The sequence below is a fragment of the Cervus canadensis genome, chromosome 17 (genome assembly GCF_019320065.1).
Source record: "Cervus canadensis isolate Bull #8, Minnesota chromosome 17, ASM1932006v1, whole genome shotgun sequence".
Classification (NCBI taxonomy): Eukaryota; Metazoa; Chordata; class Mammalia; order Artiodactyla; family Cervidae; genus Cervus; species Cervus canadensis.
Window position 1 is genome coordinate 62,853,675 of NC_057402.1, and position 24,069 is coordinate 62,877,743.

At 49.9% G+C, this 24,069-nt stretch overlaps 1 protein-coding gene and 1 non-coding gene across 3 annotated transcripts in view; both read left to right on the forward strand.

Annotated features, from left to right (window-relative positions):
• ADAMTS17 (ADAM metallopeptidase with thrombospondin type 1 motif 17) overlaps positions 1-24,069 on the forward strand; it is a 395,361-nt gene that overhangs the window by 171,331 nt on the left and 199,961 nt on the right. The window lies entirely within an intron of this gene.
• Positions 11,288-11,360, forward strand: TRNAC-ACA. Its single transcript has one exon. It is a non-coding gene; the product is annotated as a tRNA-Cys (tRNA).

Here is a 24,069-nt window from a genome sequence, read left to right on the forward strand (position 1 = left end):
ACAGTCTGTTGAGAATTCTCAGAGAACTCTTTATAGCTTGCTACTGAACTCTAATTACCAGCAAAAACAAACACCTTTTTGTTCATCAAAGCCAATAAATCCTGCTAGCATTTGGTCCTGCCCCTGGTTGGGCAATCATGGTTTTCACAGAGAAGTCTGTTATCTCTGATTATTCACAAGCATTGAGAAGCAGACCCTCCGTGGATGAAGTCGGTCTCCCTGTCACAGACCCCTCTGGTCATCCGGCTCAGAGGGGTCGGGGAGGCTGTGTGGAGTGGGAAGGTGGAGGCCAGCCTGCACTCTCGGGAAAGCCGCTGGACAGGCTGTTTTACAGATGCGAACCTGGAAACTGGTCCATTCTTTGGGATGGAAAGGAATAATCTAAATCCATGTTTTTTTAAATGTGTGTAAACTGACAATAGGATGGGTGGTATTCTCAGTGATCTGATCCACTGGCCCGTGCTCTCGAACAAAATTTCTTGGTGAGAGTTTTAGAAAACAATAAAGAACACCCCTCTGTGTACCCATGGGAAATCTCCGGAGAGCTCACCCACCAGGCCCTAACTATTTAATACTGAAAAGCAAAGCGTCTCTTCTGAAGGATGAATGTGTGTGCCTTTGCGTGCAGGCATGCATGGGTGTGGCCCTTCTGCTCCGTACCCAGTATACCTCCTGTGAGGAGCAGTGTGAACACTTACCCTCAGATGCCAGTGTTAGGAGAAAAGTCACTTTCCATAGGAGCTGCACAGGCCATTTATCAGATGATGAGCATCAGATAAGTTAACGTGATTTCATTTCTGCTTTGGATTTCAGAAAACACAAAGTTAAATGTAAGGCTCACTTTTAATATTTAACTCATTGTAGTGCTGGTATTTTTCTTCCTCTCTCTTTTGTATGCATGGTTTTATTTCAGTTATTGTAGTTCAAAAATAATTCATTTGGTGCCTTGAACTGGCTCCAATCCAATTTGCAGTAAAATAAGTTCTAAATTGTAAATTAAATGAAAAATTTTTGACTTGGTAACATCAATAATGCTGCTTTGGACATAAATTAAAAATGAAGTGATGATGCTTAAATCACATCAGATCTCATAGAGCACCTACTGTGTACCAGGTACTGTTAGATGCTATGTATTCACTGTGTTATTGAATCCATCCTATGAGGCAGTTTTACTAGCTTTTACTTTATAGATTAGGAAACTTAATGGTACTTTAAAGACAATTTCTAGTTTCTGCCTAAAATGATTTCGGATCACTAGTATGATAATATGGACTTCCCAGGTGGCTCAGTGGTGAAGGATCCACCTGGAATGTAGGAGACTCGGGTTCGATCCCTGGGTCTGGAAGATCCCCCGGAGGAGGGCATGGCAACCCACTCCAGTATTCTTGCCTGGAGAATCGCATGGACAGAGGAGCCTGGCGGGCTACAGTCCATGGGGTCACAAAGAGTCGGACAGGACTGAAGCAACTTAGCACGTACACACACACATATGATAATATACCCATGCAACAGGGCCATTAAAATAAGAATTCAAATTATAGAAATATATGTTATATATAAAGAAGAGAACTTGCTATATGTGCAAAAATCCAAGGTGCCTTCAGTTTGCCAGCAGCCAATGCAGAGAGGGCAAAAATGGCATGGTCAGCTCCCTAAAGGAAGCCAGTGTGTCCTCAGAGGGGTTTCCCTAGGAAATTCAAGTGCTGTCCTGGAGACTGGCAGTTTTCTGGTGATCTGCCCTGGTAAAGAGGTAGGGCAGAAAAGACTCCGGCCTTGACTTTAGACAGAAAGTGAAGGATCTGCATTTCCTGATGGCAGTCGTAGGGGGCAGCCTGGGAAGAGGCTGTCCTGTGTTCCTGCCTAGAGGACGAGCTGGGTCTGTCAGCCGCTGTTCCGATTGATGGCAGCTTTGGGGCTTTTTAATGAGCTTGATGTGAAGAGCCGACTCATTGGGAAAGACACTGGTGGTGGGAAAGATTGAAAGCAGGAGGAGAAGTGGACAACAGAGGATGAGATGGTTGGATAACATCATTGATTCAGTGGACATGAGTTTGAGCAAGCTCTGGGAGATGGTGAGGGACAGGGAAGCCTGGCGTGCTGCGGTCCATGGGTCACAGAGAGTCGGAGACGACTGAACGACTAACAGCAACAGCATGACCTTAGATGCCTTCTTGCCCATGAAAGGCAGCTATCCCCATCTTTTGGTTCGCCTTGTGCGAGCTTTGGAAAGCAGCTGTCTCCCTGTCTTGTGGTAACTTGAGAAACCCAGCTGAAAATGAGGCTGGTTTTGTGCCTTCTTGAGCTTGTGGTGGCCACGAGAAAGCGATGGTCTTGAGCAGGAGAGGGTGTCTGTGGTAGACCTTTCACTTTAGAGGGCGTGTTTCCAACTGTTGTTGGTTATGACAGAATCAGTGACATGGAGCAGACCAGCCGGCTGGGACAGCTCTGTCCACGTCTTTCCCTTAAGGAACCAGGATGACTTGCGGTGAACCTCAGTGTCCAAGTTGTTCATCACTATTTGACTTTAGAGAGAAAGAGGGAGAGCTCCAAGCATTTGTTCTTTGAGGCCAAATGCAGCCCTGATTGCTCATGGGAAGAACTCTCTTCAGAAGCTCATGTCCATGCTGACTGCCCATGAAAAAAATGAAAAACAAAATCAAGTGACACCCTAATGATCAAGGGGAGCATTGGTAGTGATGTTAGTATAACATTATCTTTAGAGGCTGTTGTTTGCTATGATTTGGAACGTTTAGTGTTAGAAAGAAAATGTTTCCATGAAAGTTGGTTAGAGTGCCTTTTGTTTGGGGAAAGGTCAGTCTAATGTGGCATGATAAGGCCCAGGGGAGACGTTTGATTGAGAAGAACGCTTCCTAGTGCAGTTGGAGGCCAGGAGGGCACAGAACCAAGTCTCAGCTGGTCATTTGGGGACAGGGGAAACCCAGGAAGCATGCACGCAGCGTGCACACAATCGGGTAAGGCAGCAGCTGGGAAGTGTCTAAACAGGGCTTCCAGGTGGGGTGAGGAGAGCAGAGAGGGACTCATGGTCTACTTGGCTACCCACTCAGAAAAACAAAGACCTTCCCTTGCAGAAAATAAATCTCTGCTTCTGTCGGATTTAGGAGGCTCTGTTAGATAAGCCTGAGCCACATCAGTGCCTGCTTAGAGAGTCAGACCAAACCACGTGACCCCTCCAACCTGCAGAAATCTGAAGAAGGTGCTCCAGACAGGCCCCAGGGTCACGGCCCATGTGCAGGCTGTTCTGGGCCAGGCCTCTCCCCACCTGCTCTTTCTGGGGTCTTTTCTGACTTCCAGATGCCCTTTCTTGGGTCTTTCCATTCTGGAATCTACCTCTGCTCTGGTCAGCTGGCTCTGCCTGTGGCCTCTGAAAAATGCTGCCTTCATGGGAACTTGGGAACCCAGCAGAGGTGACATATGGGCTCTGCTGCAGGAGAGGAGCCCCTGAGGCTCTTGGAAGTGCCCGTGGCCAAGTGTTAACAGGCTGGATCAGTTAAAACCACCCGCTCCGGGGGAGGGACGCCTGGAAAGCTCTCCAGGAGACAATAGGTGCACCAGGGCGGGGCTGCTGCCGGCCTGATGTCTGAGACCCTGTGTCATTGCTTCCAGCCTCATCCACCTGCCTGCTCCACCTCTCGCTCCCTGGTCCTGTCCTCCCAGGTCACCCTCAGGGTTGAGCCGTGATGCTGGATGTGCTCCTGGCTCCAGCTTGCCCCTCGCGAGGTCACCCTGAATTCCATGCTTTTTCACCACTCGCCTAGCCCTGCACCAGGTGCGTGCATGCTAAGTCACTTCAGTCGTGTCCAACTCTGTGACCGAATGGACTGTAGCCCACCACGCTCCTCTGTCCATGGGATTCTCCAGGCAAGAATACTGGGGTGGGTTGCCATGTCCTCCTCCAGGGGACCTTCTTGACCCAGGGATCGAACCTGTGTCACCTGTGGCTCCTGCATTGCAGGCAGATTCTTCACCACTTGAGCTACCAGGGAAGCCCAGTAGTCATGCTCATAGCTGGCGAGTCAGATGAGGAAAGGCACAGCCCTCCTGAAAGAAGCCACTGCAGTCAGGGGTAGTCCTGTCTTATCGCAGCTGACGACTCCTGGGAGACCTGGAAATGGAAGGAAGGAGCAGAAGGAGGGGGAAGGCAGCCCACAGGGGCCTGACGCTCCCACCTGGAGAGAAACGCAGGGCTGAGGTTGAGCGATACAAAGGCCCTGGCAATCAGGAGCTGTGTGTGATGACTCTTGTGTACCCGCAGACGCACCGTCAGTCCTAGATGGACCCCGGCCCAGCAGTGCGTGAGTGCATGAATGCACAACTGGGTCCCCAGATCCACACGAGTGCCCCTCACCCCCTGGAGCTGGCGGAAGCCCTGCCCTGGCTGATGTCACCCAGAGGGGGGACTCTGCTCCCCTGCTTAGTCCAATGAACACAGAGGCCAGGTGGGGGGCCCCCTGCCTGAGGTAAGAAGTGGACCCATGGCCCACCCAGGCAGGTCCCAGGTGAAGCTTGGTGGCCTCCAGTAGAGACACCAGTCGAAAGCTAGAGCCAGGCACTCTGATGTTTCCAGCTAGAATGTGACTGAGCAAATGAGTTCAGGGCAGCGGATGTGGGAGGGTGTCCTGTTGTCGTGTGCCTGGGGACACACTTGCCTGAGGTGCGGCCTGGAAGCAGACTGTGTTCAGTTCCCAAAGATGGCGGTTTATGGGCAGAGGGTGGTTGGCTGCCTGGGGAGCTGAGGAGAGGGGAGGGGACAGCTGTTCTAGGAGAACTGTTCTCAAAACTGGAGTCGACACAATTCAAACTGAAAGGAATTGTCTCAGTCCTAGGCAGGCAGGAAGGAAAGCCTTTATCCAGATGCGTGAAGAGGGGAACAGACTGCCTGTGCAGAGCAGGGGGTCCAAGGCATGCACATGGGGGGTGGGGGGCATGTGAGCAGGCAGGTAGCCCCCGAGGATTGCCAGTCAGCCTGCCAAATCCTCTGCCTGGGTGCTCAACTCAGCGGGCACAGCACAGACATCACATGGAAGGTGTAGTGGAGAGAGGATTTCTGCAAATGTTATAACTGTTTAGAAATCCCAGGAGTAGGACAAGTGTGCTTTTGTTCCAGTTGGAATTCGGGATGGCTATGTTCATGTGTGGGTCAGCCTTTCTTGCAGAACAGAACAGACCCCCAAGGAGGTCTGCAGGAAGGGCTGATTCTAGGTCAGGCAAGTCCCAACCCTAGGTTTTCAGAGGGATTTCTCCCTGAATCCCTGGGTCTCACCCTCCATCCCTACTCAGCTGCTATAGCCCTGTGCAGCCCCCTCTCCTAGAAGGAACCTTAACTGGTGGTGCCGGTGGTGCTCAGGGCTCTCAGGATTCACGTGGAGGTGCTTGGAACAATTTCTGAGTACCATTTCCTCAGCGCTTGGCCCCTGGATTAAAGTTGCTGTATGATCATCCTTGACTCGGCTGTCTTATCCAAATTCCAGAGTCACATCAAACCTCATTTACTTCTCTTATTATTTTAAAAAATGTGCCGCTGAAAATTCTAAGCTCTTTGACATTAATTTACAAGCCACCCTTCTCCCGGTGTCTTGGATGATTGGATGAGCTAGAATGACCTGTGGCTTCTGGAGGGCTGGGGGGCAGCCACCGTGGGGTCTGCAGCCAGCACAGCAGTTCTCAGCCCCGCTCCGCGTTGCCCTGAGTGACTCCTTCCTAACAGCTCTGCCATTCCTTCCCCTTCTTTTCCCATCCCAAACTGAAAAAAAAGCAGAATTTCCTTTGGGCCCTTCCCAAATGGATGGTTTTGAATGGGAAGTACAGGGTCCAGCGCAGTAAGGAACTTTGTCTCTGGGGCCCCGTTTAAATGACTTCTCTGCCTTAGGGAGTGATTTCTCATTGCCCGGCATTAGGAAGAGTTGCAGGGAAGTTATCATCATTTCCTTCGGAGTCTTACCCTTGACTCGGATTGAATGTGAGGAGAGGACCCTTCTTCCACTTGACTGGATAGCCCAGAGCCACTGTTCTTAAGAGGACCTTGATTGCAGTCTTGCCAGATCTGCCCAGGCCAGGCCTGGGAGGGAAGACAGACAAAGGGAAAGCCATTAAAAGCGCTTCAGCAAGCAGACACATGTGTTCCCACCTGCATCCTGAGTGGCTAGGCCGAGCAGCTATTGGCTGGATGTTATCGCCATGATGGGAAATCCAGCTGGATCTGGGCGTCTGCTGCTCCCAGAGTTCCGTTTCTCTGATAGGGAAGGTTACACAAGATGTGGGAGTGTTTGTCTCCATCCCAGGATTTCTTTGCGTTTAATTATTGGTGAATTTCCTTACCTGAAATCATGTCATCTGAGACAGTGTTTGAGGAGATGGTGGGGCGGGAAGGGGGATGTGAGGTGTGAATTGGGTTTGGCTGAAGAACCAAATTTTGAAATCCCCTCAGAACTTCCTTACGTTACAGACTACTCCAGGAATTAGACGAGATCCAATTTTCTTGTTAGAAACACCAGAGCTTCTGGCAGCTCCCCATAAGTGGCTTTTCTCATGGTTCTCGGAGCTGGAAGGGATGTCCAAAGTCATCTCAGCCTCATTTTGCAGACGGCTTCCCTTTCCAGGGTTCCGAGTGACCAAACAGAGCCTCAGACCAGAGCCTCGGGCCCGGTGAGGTGCCCTTCATACAGCTGAACCGACCCCATGCTGAAGCCACGCGCTCCCCAAGAGGCTCTTCTGGTACTGGGCTTACCCACATTTGCTAGGAAACACAGCTGCTGCTTACCTGACCGGGGCCGTGTAAGCACTGTGGGAGGCGGTGGGGCGTCCCAGCTGCAAACTTCTCCAGAGACGGAGGAGTGCTCTGTTACGGACGGAGTGTTTGTGTCCCTCAAACTCCTATGTTGAGATCTCACCCCTCTGGTGATGGTACGGTGGAGGTGGGGCCTCTGAGCAGTAATTAGTTCAAGAGGGTGGAGCCCACACGAATGGGATTGGTACCCTTCAAAGAAGAAGCCAGAGAGCTGGCTAGCTCTTTCTGCCGTACGAGAAAACAAGAAAGCAGCCTCTGCGACCCAGGAAAGGGCCCCCAGGACCCCACCATGCTGGGCCCCCGACCTTGGGCTTCCAGTGTCTCCTACTGTGAGAAAGAAATTTCTGTTGTCGATAAGCCGCACAGCTTGTGGTGTTTTGTTGTGGTTCACACATGCCCGCATTCTCCCAAGGTATTTGGTTTCATGCCTGAAACCCTTGTTCATCCACTGCCCGCTGCTGATGGAAAATTCCAAAGGCCTGAGGGCAGCTGCACGTTCTCTTGGCCCCTGGGAACTTTGCCACCAGCCCAGTCAGTGGCGGTTCTGGGAAGGGCCCTGCTCTCCGTGTCCAGTTTTAAGCACCGAGGGCACGCTCCCACCTAGCCTGGAGGTGGTTGTTTTGCCAGATGATGGCGGCGGCAGACAGGACCAGCAGAGGAGCTTGAAGGGGCCAGGGGAGCCGGAAATCATGGATTTTGTTCCTGATTTCAGAACAGAGCCCTGTAGCTGTCAGGGGCCTGCGTGAGGGTCTGGGGATGGCCTCTCAGAGAAAATATGAATAAGTGGAAGGATATAGAACGTGGCAGGTTGTAACATTCCCTGGGGTCACTGGATGCCTGACAGAGGCCTCGTCTCAGGCACAGCTGTGTTTCTGTGGTGTTTGAAGGGGCCGCCGTGAAGTGAGCCTGGTGATTCACTAACACTGTCATCAGGAGCGAAAAGAGAATGGGAAGAAGGCGCTTTGGTCAGTTCTGAACAGAGCTGGGAAAAATCTTGGGGTCAGCGGAGTCCCCAGAGAGGCTGGTGCTGAGCTGGGCTGACAGCCCCTGGAGAAGCTGGGCCCTGTGACCTGGGGGACTGAAGTGTTATCAGGGGTGAACCTGCACCTGTATGAGGGCCACGGCTTCCCCAGCTCATAACCAGGTAGGTTGTTAACAAGAAGGGGTCAGAGAAACAGCAGTGGCTTTCCAAGTCAGACTTGTTAGTGTCTCTCACACCAGGGACCCGGCGGGCCCAGCAGGACCCCTGCCGCAGGGCGGCTGCAGACACTGAGGGCCGACGACTCACCCACTGATAACCTGCTCAGCAGCTTGTTTTTCGGTCAGAGGCGTCTTCCAGGCAGGAACACGTGCTTCCTGGGTAAAGGACGCCTAAGCAGACTGGGGTTGACTGCGCCAGTAGTCTGTGCTGGGGGAGCCCCGGGATGAACCTCTGTGACCTGTGCTCTGCTTCCGCCAAGGAGGGGCGTGGAGAGAGTGACCGTGAAGACATGGGCGGTTGGCGGCCGGCTGCCTGGCCCACGTGGAGCTTGGCTCACTCAGCAGAGCAGGCCCCAGGACCCATCTCTTTCCTGCCCCCCGACCTCACCCCACCCCAGCCTGGTCTGTTCTTATTGACTTGGCTGCCGCCACCTGGAGCACCCCTTCCAATGCCCTGTTCAGAATCTGGTGAGGAAGAGCGAGGCAGCCCCGGGTGTGGGACAGAAGGGAGAAGAAACACACTCACTGCAGCTGCACCCCGCCTTGTTCTTCAGAGTGGTCCCAGGAGCAGTAGCATCGTGTCACCTGGGAACCTGTTAGGAATGCAGGGTCCAAGCCCAGCTGGGTGATTCCTTTGATTCCTTTGCACATGATACTTTGAGACCCCATCTCAGAGCAGTGCTCACTCCTGTGTGTGTGTTTGTGTGTGTGTGTGTACACATATAAACATAGAGTTCTTTACATGGAGTTGAAAGTTTTTTTTTTCATTTTTAAAATTTTGATCTATTGGGGAGTTTTTAGAGCAACTTTATTGCCTTGACTTTGGAATCTTTTCGGTGGTCCCATTTTACCTGTGCTTCATTTACCATCCTTACGATGCCAGCAGCTTCCAATGGGTCTTTACCAGACTTCCAAAGTTGATACTGGGTTTCCATTCCACTTCCTCTGTAACTTAGAAACCAGCTTTCCTTGTCATGGTTGGTATATCCTACTGGTTAAAAGTGACCCCACTCTAGTGTAAAGATTTAACGTGATGTCTCATAAAATCTGATAAATTTTGGGCTAAACACCAGAATGTCAAACTCATGGATGTCAACAGACCTGTTTAGGAACACACTGATCAAGCAGAATTTGGTTTGCCTGTGAGATGAGATATTTCCATGAAGAAGATGGAAGGAAGCAACAGGACTGAAACACTGAACAAAAATGTCAGACACTCCCGAGAAGCCTCCAACGCGGTGGTCTTTGACATCCCCAAAGGGCAGCAGAGGCCCTTGACCTAAGGCCTTGAGATGCTGGCATTCCTGTCTTTCCCCCTCCAGTCTCCCTTTCAGTTTCCATTCTCAGTTTGGAGGCAGTAGCTGTTGTGGGAGAGTCAGTGCTTTTCCTAAGTGTGGCTTCTTCCCAACCTCGCTGCCAGTGACCTGCGTGTGCAGAGTCCATCCTGGCGTTGCCCTGTTGTTAGAATCACGCAATGGGCAAATCAGCTTCTTAATTGTTTTTTGTATCTAATGTCAAAGATGTTATTTTTCTCTTTCCACATTTGCTGATATTATCCAAAGTCTGGAAGACAAGTGCAGCCCCCAAATGCTGTGTGGAAATGCCTGAAATATGAGAGTTTAGAGTAAGTCCTGAAATCCAGGCCCTTGGTCACTTCTAGCTGCATCATGAGTTGAATCACATTGGCCCAGAGGCCCATCTGCCCTGGGGTTTTAAGCCTAGCAATGCCTGGCATTGGTCTTCAGAACTTCTTATTCTCTGGTCTGTTGTGCATATAACAAGTCCTGCCAGGTGATTACAAAAATTGTTTCCTTGTGAAAAATGTCCCAGGAGAGAAAATGATGGGGGCTGGTTACCAAAGTGGAAAGAAAGTTAAAAAGTCCCCCAAAGTGATCCTACTTCCAAATTGGCAGATTTGTGGAGGGCTGTAAAGACATCCCTTTTGAAGGCCAAGGGTACTCTGTGTTTTGAAGAGCCATACCGCAAGGGACTGGCTTTGGTAACTCAGTTGCCTTTATCACTGGGCATGCTCATCATGACGGAACTGCCCAGCAAGTCCCACCCAGTGTTCATGAGCTTCTTTAGAGGTTTTACACTACATGCTGTTCAGCAGGAGCTGAAGACCAGATAATGGAGGAGGTGAAAGAGCTCAACGGCCAGTAATGGAGGAGGTGAAGGTGCTTCACATGATTCAGGCTCTCTTGGCTCAGGCTGAGGAGAGTTGTTTGCAAATGAGAGCACCAGCAATGAGGGAAAGCAGGGGTGCTAAAGACTAAAATAGGTAAATGCTGTCATGCAAGAGGGGAATGAGACAAATGGCATACATTTTAGACTGGGGATATTAATATTGTTTGGAAGAAAGATTCCAGAATGACTCATCAAACGTCATTTGTGAGTGCTCACGTTTAAAAGAGGCAATCCTAGAAGTAAGCCGAGAACCTCCAGACAAGTCATCCCCAACAGATCATGTGGAAGCAGAGAATATAAAATGTAAATTTCGCCCAGGTTTCTGCAAAACTCTTGACAGTCATGATGGGAAATATGTGGAACCATGGGCTGGATACTGCTGCAGTTAAATGAACTTAGAACTTGAACTTGAACCAAAGCATGGTTTTTAGAAGAGAAATATCTACCTGAGAGAGAGGCTTCTGGCTGCCCTGGGGCTCACTGATTTAACATTTCCATCATGAGTTGCATGCATGTTGAGAGAGGATGCATGCCCATCAGACACTGAGATGGCACAAAGACGGAAGGGAGAATGGTGTGCAAACATTCAGAAAATATGAAGTTATTGACCACCTAGAAAAGTGGGCCAAATGCTGCAATTCATGATTGCATTTCATTTTCACCTCCAATCCTCTGATATTATTATTTGCATTTTATAGAGAGATCCAGGGACAGTCCACCGGTAAGTGGCAGAGTCAGGTTTCCAGCCCTTTGTCAGTGTTGAAATCTGTGCACTAACCATATGCCTTGCAGCTTTCCAGATGGTATTTAATATGAGTTAAGCCCCAGATGAAGCAGATGTAATGCACAGGATGGTGGAAACATGGCTTAATGGCAGCATGTGTAAAAAGATTTCAGTCCCTGCCAGTAAACACGTGTGTCTTTACTTCCGCATTGTACTCCATTGACAGGCATTACTAATTGATCCCAGGACCCTTTTCCACTGCGTTCCAACTCATAATCCTCTCTAACTCTGCAGCAGCCTGTAGAGTAAGGTTGGCACAAGAGATGAAACTGATTTCCTGTATATAAGGGGTTACAGTAAGCTGGTGAGCTTCCCTGCTGGCTCAGACGGTAAAAGCATCTGCCTACAATGCGGGAGACCCAGGTTCGATCCCTGGGTCGGGAAGATCCCCTTGAGAAGGAAATGGCAACCCACTCCAGTACTCTCGCCTGAAAAATTCCATGGATGGAGGAACCTCATAGGCTACAGTCCATGGGGTCACAAAGAGTGGGACACAACTGAGCGATTTCACTTTCACTTTCATGGTTAGCTGCATACTCATTAAAACAGATGCATTCTTAGGCCCTGTTAGCAGGCGCCTCATCTCCAGAAATGAAGAAGGCAGTGGTGGCTCTGCTCTGCCCTTCAGAGGTTAAGTGACATCAGAGTCTTGCATTCAGTATTGGGAAGCCTGTTTTAAAAGGGACCACAGGAGGCAGGATTATGCCCATGTGAAAGGGAAGGGGATGATGAAGGAAACAGCTGGAGGAGCTGAGTGTCTCTGTGTTGAAGAGTAGGGCTGGGGGCCACAAGTAGTTGGGGGCCCATTAGAGGCTGCCAGGCACAAGCGGTCTCTGCACAGCCCCCGATAGCAGAGTAAAACCAGCATGCTTAAGACATGGAGAATTTGCACAGAGCTGGTTCCTTGCAGCCTGGGGGTTGAAGGAGAGATTCTTGGAGGATGAGGAGAGTTGAGCTGATCTCTGAGCTCATATCAAACCCCCCCCTTGTTGATCCTGACCCCCACACAACATAAAGGACAAACTAGGCCAGGATCTTGGTAGTGTCCAGACCCTAAGGCAGAACTGGCAGCAGAGATACACCCGTGTTGAACAGTAGTCCCTCTCACGGGTTTATTATACAGGCTGGTTTTCAGTGTCTTACAGTCATTAGTTCATTCAGTCCTCCTCACCACCCTGTGGCGTAAGTACTGTCATTCTCTCCGTTCTACAGGTGAGGAAACTGAAACACACCAGCCCTGGAGCTTGTAGGTGATAGAACCAGGATTATCATAATATAAAGTGATGCTGCGTTTGGAAGTAGGATTGTACGTAGCAGACCATTTATTGTGGCATATGACGTGCAGGACAGTCAGCCCCATAAAAGGGCCACGTTGAGGGTCCTCAGAGAGGAGGCAGGAGGGTGGGAATGGGCCTTGAGGGAAGAGATTGCATAGTAGCCAGAGGAAGGGGGATGCATGGGGGGCTGAGGGCAGTGAGCCAGGGACACAGTGGGCAGGGTGCAGAGCCTCCCACGGGAAGCCACTGTGACGGGGGTCAGGCAGGCCTGGTCTAGAGGTCACAGAGAGAAGGTGGTAACAGTCCAGGGAGGGAGGAGCTCTGACTGAGAACAGGTACCTTGGCATCTGTGCAGCCAGTGGCTGTCAAGCGGCGCAAGGGAAAGGCAGGGCCCATGCTGTGCCCTAGGACGCAGGCATCCGAGGTTCTGCCCAAGTGTGTAGCCCAGGCCTGCAGCTTTAATTCAGGTTTTCAGGGAGAAAATCCTGAAGGCAGCTTTGCCACAGGTTGATTGAGTTAATCTTCCTATGCCTTCAACTTTCCCATCTGTATAATGGGCACACTGACTTTCCCTCCTCCATAGCATGGTTTGGCGGATTCAAGGAGCCAGTGCTGGCTCTGGTCCTGGCCTGAGCTGGTGTAAACTCAGCTTTTCCCTGCTCCTCTCCTTTAAATGCAACCAAATATACCTTGAGAATTATTCAACAGAGAATTATTCAATAATAAAAGGGCTATGAAAGCTGGGAAGAAGAGGGCAGATTGGCTGGGATCCTGAGGACCTGAGAAGCGACAGCATGCTGAGTGCCAAGGCTTTCTTTTTACCTCCCATGTGTCTGGACTTGGGGCCTACAGGTCTGTGGCCTGGAGCCATCAACAGATACAAACATAAAACCCAAGAACAGCCTGCTCCTTGCGCGATGGGCTGGGGAAGGCAGAGGCCAAGGAGACCCCCTTCCATACACAGGATGTGTTGGGCTGGCTGAGCTGCTGGCCGCTGCATGGTGAAGCCCAGCTCCAGCCCCTCAGCCAGCGCACAGCAGGCAGCAGCCAAGGCCTGTGCCTCCTCATCCTCATCCCAGTGGCTCAAGGAGCCCCAGCCCAGCAGCTTCCCATTCCCACACCCCTCCTGGCAGAGGGTGGCCTGGTGATACCAGGCAGCCAATGGGAGTGCCTTCCGCCCCACAGATGTCGCCACAGTTAATGAGCAGGAGCCCAGACAGCACTGTTTTCAGGTACCGAGGGTTCACTCACCAGACGGCTGGCAATCCAGCCAAACACTGACCCGGATGCAGAGGAACCAGGTTGCTCATGTGTTGCTGGTGGGGAAGTAAAGTGGTATGGCCGCTCTGGAAAATGATCTAGCAGTTCCTTTTAAAACTAAGACCCAGTGGTTGTACTCCTGGGCATTTATCCAAGAGAAATAAAACCTTATTTTTACATAGAAACTTCTACATGAATGTTTATAGCAGCTTTTGGTTGTAACAGCCAAAAGCTTGAAACTACCCAGATGTCTTTCAGTGGGTGAATAGTTAGACAAGCCGATACATCCATACCATGGAATACTATTCTGCAGTAAAAAAAATGAACAGATTATGAACACAGCCACGGGAATGATACTGAGTGGAAAAAAGCCAGTCCTAAAATGATGCATACTGCCTGATTCCATTTATATAACATTCATGGTGTAACATAGAGATGAAAGGGTTAGTCGTATCTGACTCTTTGTGACCTCCTGGACTGTACCTCCAGAGAAGGCAATGGCACCCCACTCCAGTACTCTTGCCTGGAAAATCTCATGGATAGAGGAGCCTGGTAGGCTGCAGTCCATGGGGTCGCAAAGAGTTGGACACGACTGAGCAATTTCCCTTTCCCTTTTCACTTTCATGCACTGGAGAAGGAAATGGCAACCCACTCCAGTGTTCTTGCCTGGAGAATCCCAGGGACAGCAAAGCCTGGTGGGCTTCCGTCTATGGGGTCGCACAGAGTCAGACACAACTGAAGCAACTTAGCAGCAGCAGCAGGACTGTACCTCTGTCCATGGAATTCTCCAGGCAAGAATACTGGAGCGGGTTGCCATTTTCTTCTACAGGGGATCTTCCCAACCGAGAGATTAAACCTGACTCTCCTGCCTTCCCCCATCTGAGCCACCGGGAAGAACATAGAGATAGGGGACAGATTAGTGGTGGTCAGGGTTTAAGGGGTGGGGTGGAGGGTGGCCATGGAAGGGTAGTCTATTGGTGATGCCATGACTTCCTGATTGTGCTGTGATTATGGCTTATAGGTAGCAGCGTGTGTGAAGAAATTGCCTAGAACCACACACTGAGAGTGTGTATATGAGATCTGAAGAAGCACTACAGGTTGCATCAATGTTCACTCCCTGATTTTGATTCTGCACTGTAGTTATTATGCAAGACGTTACCATTGGGGAATGTGTGGAGGTGCAGAACCCCACCTCTGTATTTTCTTTTCAACTCCTATACATCTGTAGTTATTTCTAAATTAAAAGTTTGAAATAAGAGAGAGAATGCCTTGAAGGTCTTCTGGAAATGCAGGTATCTAGGCCACACCTCATAGCAATAGAATCAGGGTTTCTTCTGGTGGGATCCAGACATCCAAAATTTTCTAAACTTTCTTAGATGATTTGAACACACAGCCCAGTTTGAGGACCTGTCTTCCCTCCCGTGAGCAGTGATCCTGGTCATCATTGGCACAGCTGCAGGAACAGTGCTTGCCCCCTGGCTGGGCACTGTTCGAGGCGCTTTGCATCCATCATCTCATTTCACCATTGATAATGACCACTGTTGTTTATGCACTGCCAGCATCAGCTCTCCTTCCCCTTCGGGGACCAGTTCCTGGCTGATGAGTCTAGAATCACAGAAAAGGCAGAGCTTCCCCATCCTTAGCACACTCACCTCATTTTGAAAAGGAGCCTGAGTGGGTTCTGCTTTGGTGCCCTCTCCATGAGTCTTCCCTGTAATGAGGGAGAAAAGGCAGGGGGTTTGGGGGGAATGGTGACGTGACTTCGGTGTGTGCACGCTTCTCAAGAGCTCTCTCCCCTGTTTCAGAAGCAGGTCAGGATGAGTGGGCCTTGGGAAACCTTTGCTCCTTGTAGTCGTTCCGTTTTCACATTTGTCTTCCTCCCGCCTGAAGAGGGTCCTTTGCGGTTTGGATGCATCTGTGCTGATGGGCAATGGTGCCCTAGGGGAACGTGGCCGATGAAGTGGGGGAAATGGGAAGTGAGAGAGTGTGGTCCGCTGGCCCCAGGGACCTGACTGGCTCCTAAGAAACTGGCAGATACGGCTCCGAGGAAGCCCCCGTGCATGTGACAGTCACAGACGTTTAGGGTGACGCAGAAAGAAATGACAGTGTGGAAGCAGAGCAAGGCCACACCTCCGTGGGTCTGTTTGCCTTTGTTTAACCTCAGGCCCCGGGCAGCAGGGCCTGGAAGATGAGTCTCAGGGCAGGCTGTTGTCCGGGCTCGGTCCTGTCGTCCCGTTGAAGGACAGTACAGCCTTGTTGCAGGAACGCTTAGCACATCAGGCCAGCCTGTCCCCATTTCCTCTGCCTTCAGCGCTCGCTCTCTCCACCCCCCCGCTCCTGCTGTCTTCATTCTAGCACTTTAAAAAGAAACTCTTTGGCTGAGAAAAATATTTATATGCCTGTGACTTTGACAAGAATGAGTCCGTGTTTGGGCTGGAGGGTGAAGAAGAGAAGCAAGCATGTGAAGTCTTGCCCTCCTCTGGGGTGGAGTGGGGGGTAGGATCGTGCCGACACAAGGTGGAAAGCTCTCAGAGGGAGCCGGTGGTCTCACCGGCTGAGCTCAGGGGGCAAAAGTGACCCAAAGGGGAGGTGACCCTGAGGTCTTGAGTCCCCATAGTGCCCGGTGCTCCCGACCCCTGCAGGTCCGCTATGACCCTGGCCTCAGGGTCCTGCGTGAGGAATTAGAGTATTGGTTCCTTTTCCTAAAGAATGAGCGTTCTCCTGAAGATCTCCAGGTGGAGGAGGGCTCAGCCTGCGGTGTTTGTCATACGTGAGCCCTCTGCTGCCTTCCGTTCACTGAGGTCACCCTGAGTCCCCCCTGGAGGACACGCCTTGGTGGTGGGTGTGGCCCAAGTGATGCAGCCAGCTGCACCTTTGACAGCCCACGGCTCAGACCAGCTAGGCTGTCTGTCAGGGCAGCCAGATGGGACACTAATCTCTTCTGTAAACACAGGCTGAAAGCAGACATTTAAATAAAGGCCAGGATCAGGATTATTTTTTAAAAGGAATAGGATGACGGGGCACTTGGTACCCTTGCTATTTCTGGCTCCTCTTTTACTCCAAAACGCAGCAGAGTCCCACCCACCAGAGCCGGGTCGCCTGTGGTCAGGGGGGCGGGGGAAGCGGGGTGGGGGGGCCATGGGGAGGGGTCACAGCTCCCTGGTGGAGGCCGAGGAGACCCTGGAGCTCAAGGTGTTCTTCCCTGCTGCTTTCTGCCAGGGGCCACACATTCTGGAAGATGAGGGCCTGCTGGAACCACCCTTTATTGACACTGAGAAGCATTTTGTCTGGAACACCTCTTCCTTGTACCTTTCAGATGGGATCCTGTGGGGAGGGCCTCTTTTCCTGTTTTAATAACCCATTATCAACTACAAAGTCGCCGCTAGTAAAAATATCAATTATCGCTTATGCAATACTTCTGGCATTACTTGAAACCACATTCCATCCTCTTAACATGATGGTTGCTCTGAGCCAAAATTCAGAGTGGGTTTGAGGACAAGTTGTGTACACAGTCATTTAGACGGCCAAAAGAATATATTTTTATCCTGTAAATTGAATGCCAGTTAAGCAGTAGTGATTATTGCAAGAAGCTATAATTTATACCAGGGGAAGTGAAGATTTTTTTAAGATAAAAAGTATTGCTTAAGTAAGGCCTAAAAAAAAAAAAAAAGGAAAAAGAAATGGTAGTGACAAAACCCCCAAAGTCTCAACGTTTCAACTTAGAAATTTGAAGAGCAAACCCTTGGGTTAGAGACCCGTGAGTCTGTATATTCAGTTCCCAGGATACTTCAGAGAGCCACATAAACTACCGTTTAATAATTTAGCAACAGGGTGATTACTGTGCCTGAAATTTGCTCCTTAGGATTTGCAGATGAAACATTTGGGTCATGTACTTTGTCTGTGTCCAGAAGCTACAGACACTAGTGTGCTCCCTGGTCTCGCCCCTAAATTGGGAATCTGGGCAGAAATAAAGAACAGTGTCAGGACTTTGACTTTGACTAACCGGGATGTAATTGTCCTAATCTTTTGCTTGGCTGAAAACGTGATGAGAACTCCTGCCATTTGTTCTGAACTTGGACTTCTCCCTGAAATTTGTGGGCAGAAGGAAAGAAAAACAGAGGGGGACAAAAATGTGAGCTCAAATACTTGAACTGTGGCACGTCGTGAAGGGAGGGGCTCGGTCAGTACTCAGAAGGCAGGCCAGATCGTGTGTGCATGAAGGCCCGTCGCAGCTTGGAAGAGCTGGCCACTGGCTCCCGCTGAGGGTGGCCTGTTTCTAGAGGTACTGTCTTAGCCCAGGAGCTACATTACACACTCCTGGGAGCCCCTATACAATACAAGTGTCTGGCCTCTCCCCTAGAAATCCTGATTTACCTGGTGTGCTGTGGTCTCCAGGAATTATGTTCAAAGTTTCCCAGGAAGCTCTCATCCGTAGTCAAGGTGGGATGGTTACTAGGACGACCATCAGCAGCGGCTCTCAGGTGTGGTCCTTGGACCGGCAGCTTTAGCATTTCTAGGGAACTTAATCGAAAGGTGAATTGTCATCCCACCATTGACCCCCACCCCTTAGACTGACCAAGTCCGAAACTCTGGGGCAGAGCCCAGCTGTCTGGGTTTTCATGGTGCACTGGGGGTCTCTAGCTGGTGCTGAAGTCCAAGAACCAGTGGTCAACACTATAGCAGCAGTTCTCAGGCTTTAATGGACTTTAGAATCACCTGGGAGCTTTCAAACATCCAGATGCTTGGGGTCATGCCTTGTACCAATGAAATGAGAACCTCTGGTGGTGAGAGCCAGGCCTCGGGGTTTCTTCTCCAGGAAATTTACAGGATGAGAACCAGTGATTTACAGGAACTGAGTGACATCCCTCCTGTTTTTAAGATTCTAGAATTTGCCTTTGAAATTCTGTCCTGTCTCTTTAGTGTGTCGTTTAGGCAGGACATAACATGCTCCAGGTCAAGGGAGGGATGACAGAGCCCCTTTTGTTTTGATGGGGGGGGGCTGCTTGCTTGTGAGACCACTGCTCAGAGGAGGGCTCCCGGGGTTCTGCCATGAGGCTCCCAGCTCACCCTGCTCCCTGCATGACAGGCAGAGAGACTGTAGCCATGGAGTGAATCCTTTCAAGAGGAAGTCCTAGATACTGCCCAGCTGATCGGCTTTGGTGCAGGCAGTTCTATCAGTTTACGGATACTCATCAACACCTTCTGTGTGGCTAGTGCTGGGCCTGTCTGCGGGGAGGCTCTGAGCTGTTGAGGTGTAAAAAATGGCAAATTCTACCCCCAAGGACGCCTTGAAAGAAAGGCCATGACCTTAAGAGGGGTCCCTCTTTGCTGGGAAGGGCCGAGGCTGCTGAGAAGGTGACCTGCAATCTGGGCCTTACGGGAAGGGGAGGATTTTGGCCCGCAGGGAGGGTGGGAAGGGGTGTCCACTCGGAGGTAGTGGGCAGGCAAAGGCCCTGGGATAGAGGGTCTGGAGCCCGGGTCACTGAGGGCAGCACCCGCTCAGGCCTGCTGACCCCGTGGCGTGCATTTCACAGCTGGGAGGTGGGGTGGAGTGCACACCCCACCCCCGCACCCCACCCTACCCCAGTCAGAGAGGAAAAGGCTGGTCCTAGTAATGAGGCCATAAAGCCCCTGCTTGATGTGTGGTTTCAGGAAAGGAAGGGAGTGAGGGTCATTAGGGGCAGGAAGCGGCCTGTCCTTCTCTGGTCTTCTGTCTGGGGCATCCTGTGCCCTTTGATGTCCCTGAGAGGCCTTTGAACTTTGAGAAGCTGCAGGTTCTCTCAGCAGCAGGTCCCCCCTGCAGTCAGCTAATCCTCTCCCGGCACCACCTTTGAAGGGGTAGAAAGTGCTGGGGGCTGCTTTCCAACACCCATTAAAACACCAGCCCCTGGAGGAACTGGGGACAGAGATTGCCTCCAAGTCCGGGGGTAGGGGAGTGAAAGGGGGCCTAGGGAGCTACTCTGGGGGAGGGGGGCTCAGGTTTCAGTTTATACTCCTTTCTCTCTTTGAATTTCTGCCAGACACTTGTTTTAGCTACTCCACACCAGGGCTCCTCCTGTTGGCTAAGAAAATCCCTCGCTGAGAGATCAGGCAGTTGTTATTGTTTGTTAGTGGAAAGCTTATTACATCTGCACTTCTAAGCAGTCAAAGTTGCTAAGTCTAGCTGGGACTGAAAAGAATGTTGTCTAGTTAAGGGATATCAACTGTTAAAAAGGAAACAAACACTCACTGTCCTTCCCTTTCTTTGGGGCGGGGAAGGGGGTGGGGGGAAGGTGGAGGAAGGTCTATATAAAACCAATGAATTTAGAGCATTTCTTTTAAGTTAGTACTTTTAAAAGATGGTTATTTTGAAGGCTAACTATGAGGTTTTCCACAACCAAACCAAATTTCATCCTGAAGTCTGTAGATGATCTTTGAATGATTCCCAGTTTAAGCCCCTAGACTCTGGCCCAGTCCGTATTCACAGGGTGGCTGGGTTGGACAAAGGCAGAACTGGTGAGGTGGACCAGAAATCTGATTTCAGACCAGAACAAGGGAGACCCTTGGTTCTGGGAAGACATGTTGCAACTGGCTGTGAAGTATTGGGTGGTCCCCTCTCTCTGGGCTCCAGATTCCACATAGACACAGACAGAGGGGGCTTCAAGAGCCCTTGAAGTGGTTAAACTCCTATGGTTCTTTAGAGTCTGAGTCTCCACTGGAAAAGGAATTAATATCCTGAGCATCAATTCCCTGGCAATTTGTTTTTAATGTGCAAATTTTTTTCAATACCAAAAAAGAGAGGCAGGGTGAATATCATAGAGCACTTCAGGGTTCCCAACCCTGACCCCACACTCCAGGCATTATTCCCAGACCTCACTGCACCTACCAGCATCTCAGGGACCCGGGTACGTCTGTCTTCCTCTCCTACTCTCACCCCCTGAGCCTCAGGTATAGATGGGAGGTGGGAGGGTAGGAATAATGCTATTAGGTTGGTGAAAAAGTAATTGTGGTTTTGGACCATAAATTCAAAATCATTACAACTAGTCTCCAACATAACTTTATTAATCAAAATAGGAGCCATTAAAATCAACACATTTTTGCCAACGAGACATAAGTTTGTTTATTCCCGTAGCATAAAAATCTGTGCTTTGGGTTTTGATGAACTCTTGGAAAGCATTTTCTGCCTGCTGCTGGTTGTGAAAGCATTTTCCCTGCAAAAAGTTGTCGAGATGCTTGAAGAAATGGTAGTCTGTTAGCAAGGGTCAGGTGAATATGGCAGAAGAGGCAAAACTTTGTAGCCCAATTCATTCAACTTTTGAAGCATTGGTTGTGCGACATGCAGTTGGACATTGTCATGAAGAATTAGGCCCTTGTTGTTGGTCAATGTCAGCTGTAGGCATTGCAGTTTTTGGCGCATCTCATCGATCCGCTGAGTACACTTCTCAGATGTAGTAGTTTCACCAGAATTCAGAAAGTTGTAGTGGGTTAGATGGGCAGCTGAGCATTAAACAGTGATCATGACCTTTTTTGGGTGCAAGTTTAACTTTAGAAAGTGCTTTGGAGCTTCTTCTCAGTTCAAATACTGAACTGGTCACTGCTGGTTGTTGTATAAAATCCACTTTTCGTCATATGTCACAATCTAGTCAAGAAATGGTTTGTTGTGTAGAATAAGAGAAGATGCCACTTCAAAATGACAATTTTTTTGATTTGCAGCCAGCTCATGAGGCACCCACTTACCAAGCTTTTTCACCTTTCCAATTTGCTTCAAATGCTGAACAACCCTAAGGTGGCCGACACCGAGTTCTTCAGCAACTTCTCGTGTAGTTGTAAGAGGATCAACTTCCATGATCCTCTCATTTGGTCACTGTCACCTTCCAGCGGCTGGCCACTGCATTCCTCATCTTCAAGGCTCTCGTCTCCTTTGCAAAATTCTTGAACCACCACTGTACTGTACATTTGTTAGCAGTTCCTGAGCGAAATGCATTGTTGATGTAGCTGTCTCCACTGTAGACAGCTAACCCAGGGCCCCAGGACATGGCAGGGGCCCTTCTCCGCCTCACTGTAGCGCTCTGCTGTGTGGGCCCCAGAGGCCCAGGGGCTTCGACCTTGACCTTCTGAAGCATTCCACAGGGGGCAGTACAGAGGACTCATGGGGACCGTAGATGGCCCTGAAACTGAGAAATCCCTCCCTGTTTACACAGCGTTCTCCTGTCTGCAATGCACAGAAAGTTCTGTCTTGACATCCGGAGGTGGGGGATAACCGAGACTTACTTCTTTTATTTTATTTTATTTTATTTTTTTTTTTGGTTTTTGTCCGTTTAACATTGGTGTCATGGGGCTCTTTTAATGGAAGTCCAAGTTAGAGCTATCTATAGACCACATGAAACTCAGTAAAAAGAAAACATTTCTGTAAAGATAGGTCCGAGACTTACTTCTTTGGGACCTTTCAGCCATCTTTCTGTTTCCTGCCCTGTTCAGTCTGGTGCCCACAGCGCCTTTTGACAAATTACACTGCAGGCTAAGAAGCAGAAGGCATATTCTTCTGACTCTCACCCCATCTCCTAGTTTCCTTCAAAAAATAAGTGCCAGCCCTCTGTTTAGGCAGACTTTCTTGGATAGGACCTTGGGAGCACACTGCATGTGTACCTTGGGAGCACACATGCTTTGTACTCTTCAGCTCCCTTGCTGTGTTCTTACTTGGCAAGCCAGAGAGCCGCCCTGAAACCAAAATTCAGAGTTGGTCCCCCCAGCCCTGCGGGATGCCATTGGCAGACTAGGAGGGGCGAGTGGAGCCCCAGGCTCAGACCTGAGTCCCTGGAACCTGCCCCATGCTCCACACTGGCCTCCGTCTAGTGCAGCCAGGCCTAAGGGAAGGCCCACTGCAGGCTTGAAGGAGACTAGGGGTGACTGCAGCCATGAAATTAAAAGACACTTACTCCCTGGAAGAAAAGTTATGACCAACCTAGGCAGCATATTAAAAAGCAGAGACATTACTTTGCCAACAAAGGTCCCTCTAGTCAAGGCTATGGTTTTTCCAATGGTCATGTGTGGATGTGAGAGTTGGACTGTGAAGAAAGCTGAGCGCTGAAGAATTGATGCTTTTGAACTGTGGTGTTGCAGAAGACTCTTGAGAGTCCCTTGGACTGCAAGGAGATCCAACCAGTCCGTCCTGAAGGAGATCAGTCCTGGGTGTTCATTGGAAGGACTGATGTTGTAGCTGAAACTCCAATACTTTGGCCACATGATGCGAAGAGCTGACTCATTGGAAAAGACCCTGATGCTGGGAAAGATTGAGGGCAGGAGGAGAAGGGGACAGCAGAGGATGAGTTGGTTGGATGGCATCACTGACTCGATGGACATGAGTTTGAGTAAACTCCGGGAGTTGGTGATGGACAGGGAGGCCTGGTGTGCTGTGGTTCATGGGGTCGCAAAGAGTCAGACACAACTGAGCAGCTGAACTGAACTGAACTGAAGGGATGCCAGTGAACCACCATGCCATTTGGGAGGGAAGCTGAGCCTGACTGCTGCTGTTGTAGCATCTTCATGGGTTTCACAGCACTCTCACCTTCAGCAGGTCACGTGGGCCCTTTCCTGGGCCCTTTCTGCACTCCAGGCCCAGAGCAGGCCACACCAGGGATGTGGGGCCAGGACGACATTCATCATGTCAGTGGTGGATTTGAGAAGAGCGTAGTGTTTTTGTGAAGTCTTCTTCTGAGATAAAAATAGTTTCTTCAATAAATTATCTTTCTTTAAGAAGCTAAGGAGAGTCTCGAAGAACTGTTTAGCATTAGAAATAACCTCCTTTGTTTTGCCCTGTTACAATCCACCGTTCACTTTTTCAATTAGTGGGTGAAGGCTTGTGATCTTATGCCATTCTTGACAAAATTCATTTGCAACTGAGAATGTCCCAGATTTAATTGCACATTAGAGGACTCTGTGGGAGGTCATTTAGAGAATCCCTCTTTTCAGACATTGTGGTCTAAAGCAATTTAGACTGATATTCCTTCATTATCCTGGGTGTTCTGTAAAGCCTTTGTAGATCTCTAGGTTCTTCTCTTCTAATCCATCACATCACAGTTCTGCGATTTGAGGGCTTAGCACAAATGGCACCGTCAGCACAACCATTTTAGAGGAAAAATAGGCATGAAGTCATACAAAGAGTCAGTATGAGTCAGCATGGCTCCCTTCTCTAAATCCCCATCACTTTCAGCTTCTGATGTCTGCACCTGGCACTGAGTCTTCTCCAGTAGTGTCATTGGGTTGTCTTATTTCTCTCAATATCTGTAAGCCTGTAAGTACTTTGTGGGCCTGCATATACTCTCGCACCAAAGTGATGACATTGGCAGCTCCTGGCACGATGGTGGTACTCAGGGTCACTGAGGTGGATTCTTGTCTGTACAGTTCAGTGTGGTAGCAGTTAGCCACAAGTGGGCCTTTAAATTTATCTCAATGAAAATTAAATAAAATCAGAGTTTCAGTTCTCCAGCCATACTAGGACATTCCTAACATTCATAGGCCACATGTGGCCAGTGGCTGCCATATTGGATAGTCACACAGGGACTGCGAATCATCACAGT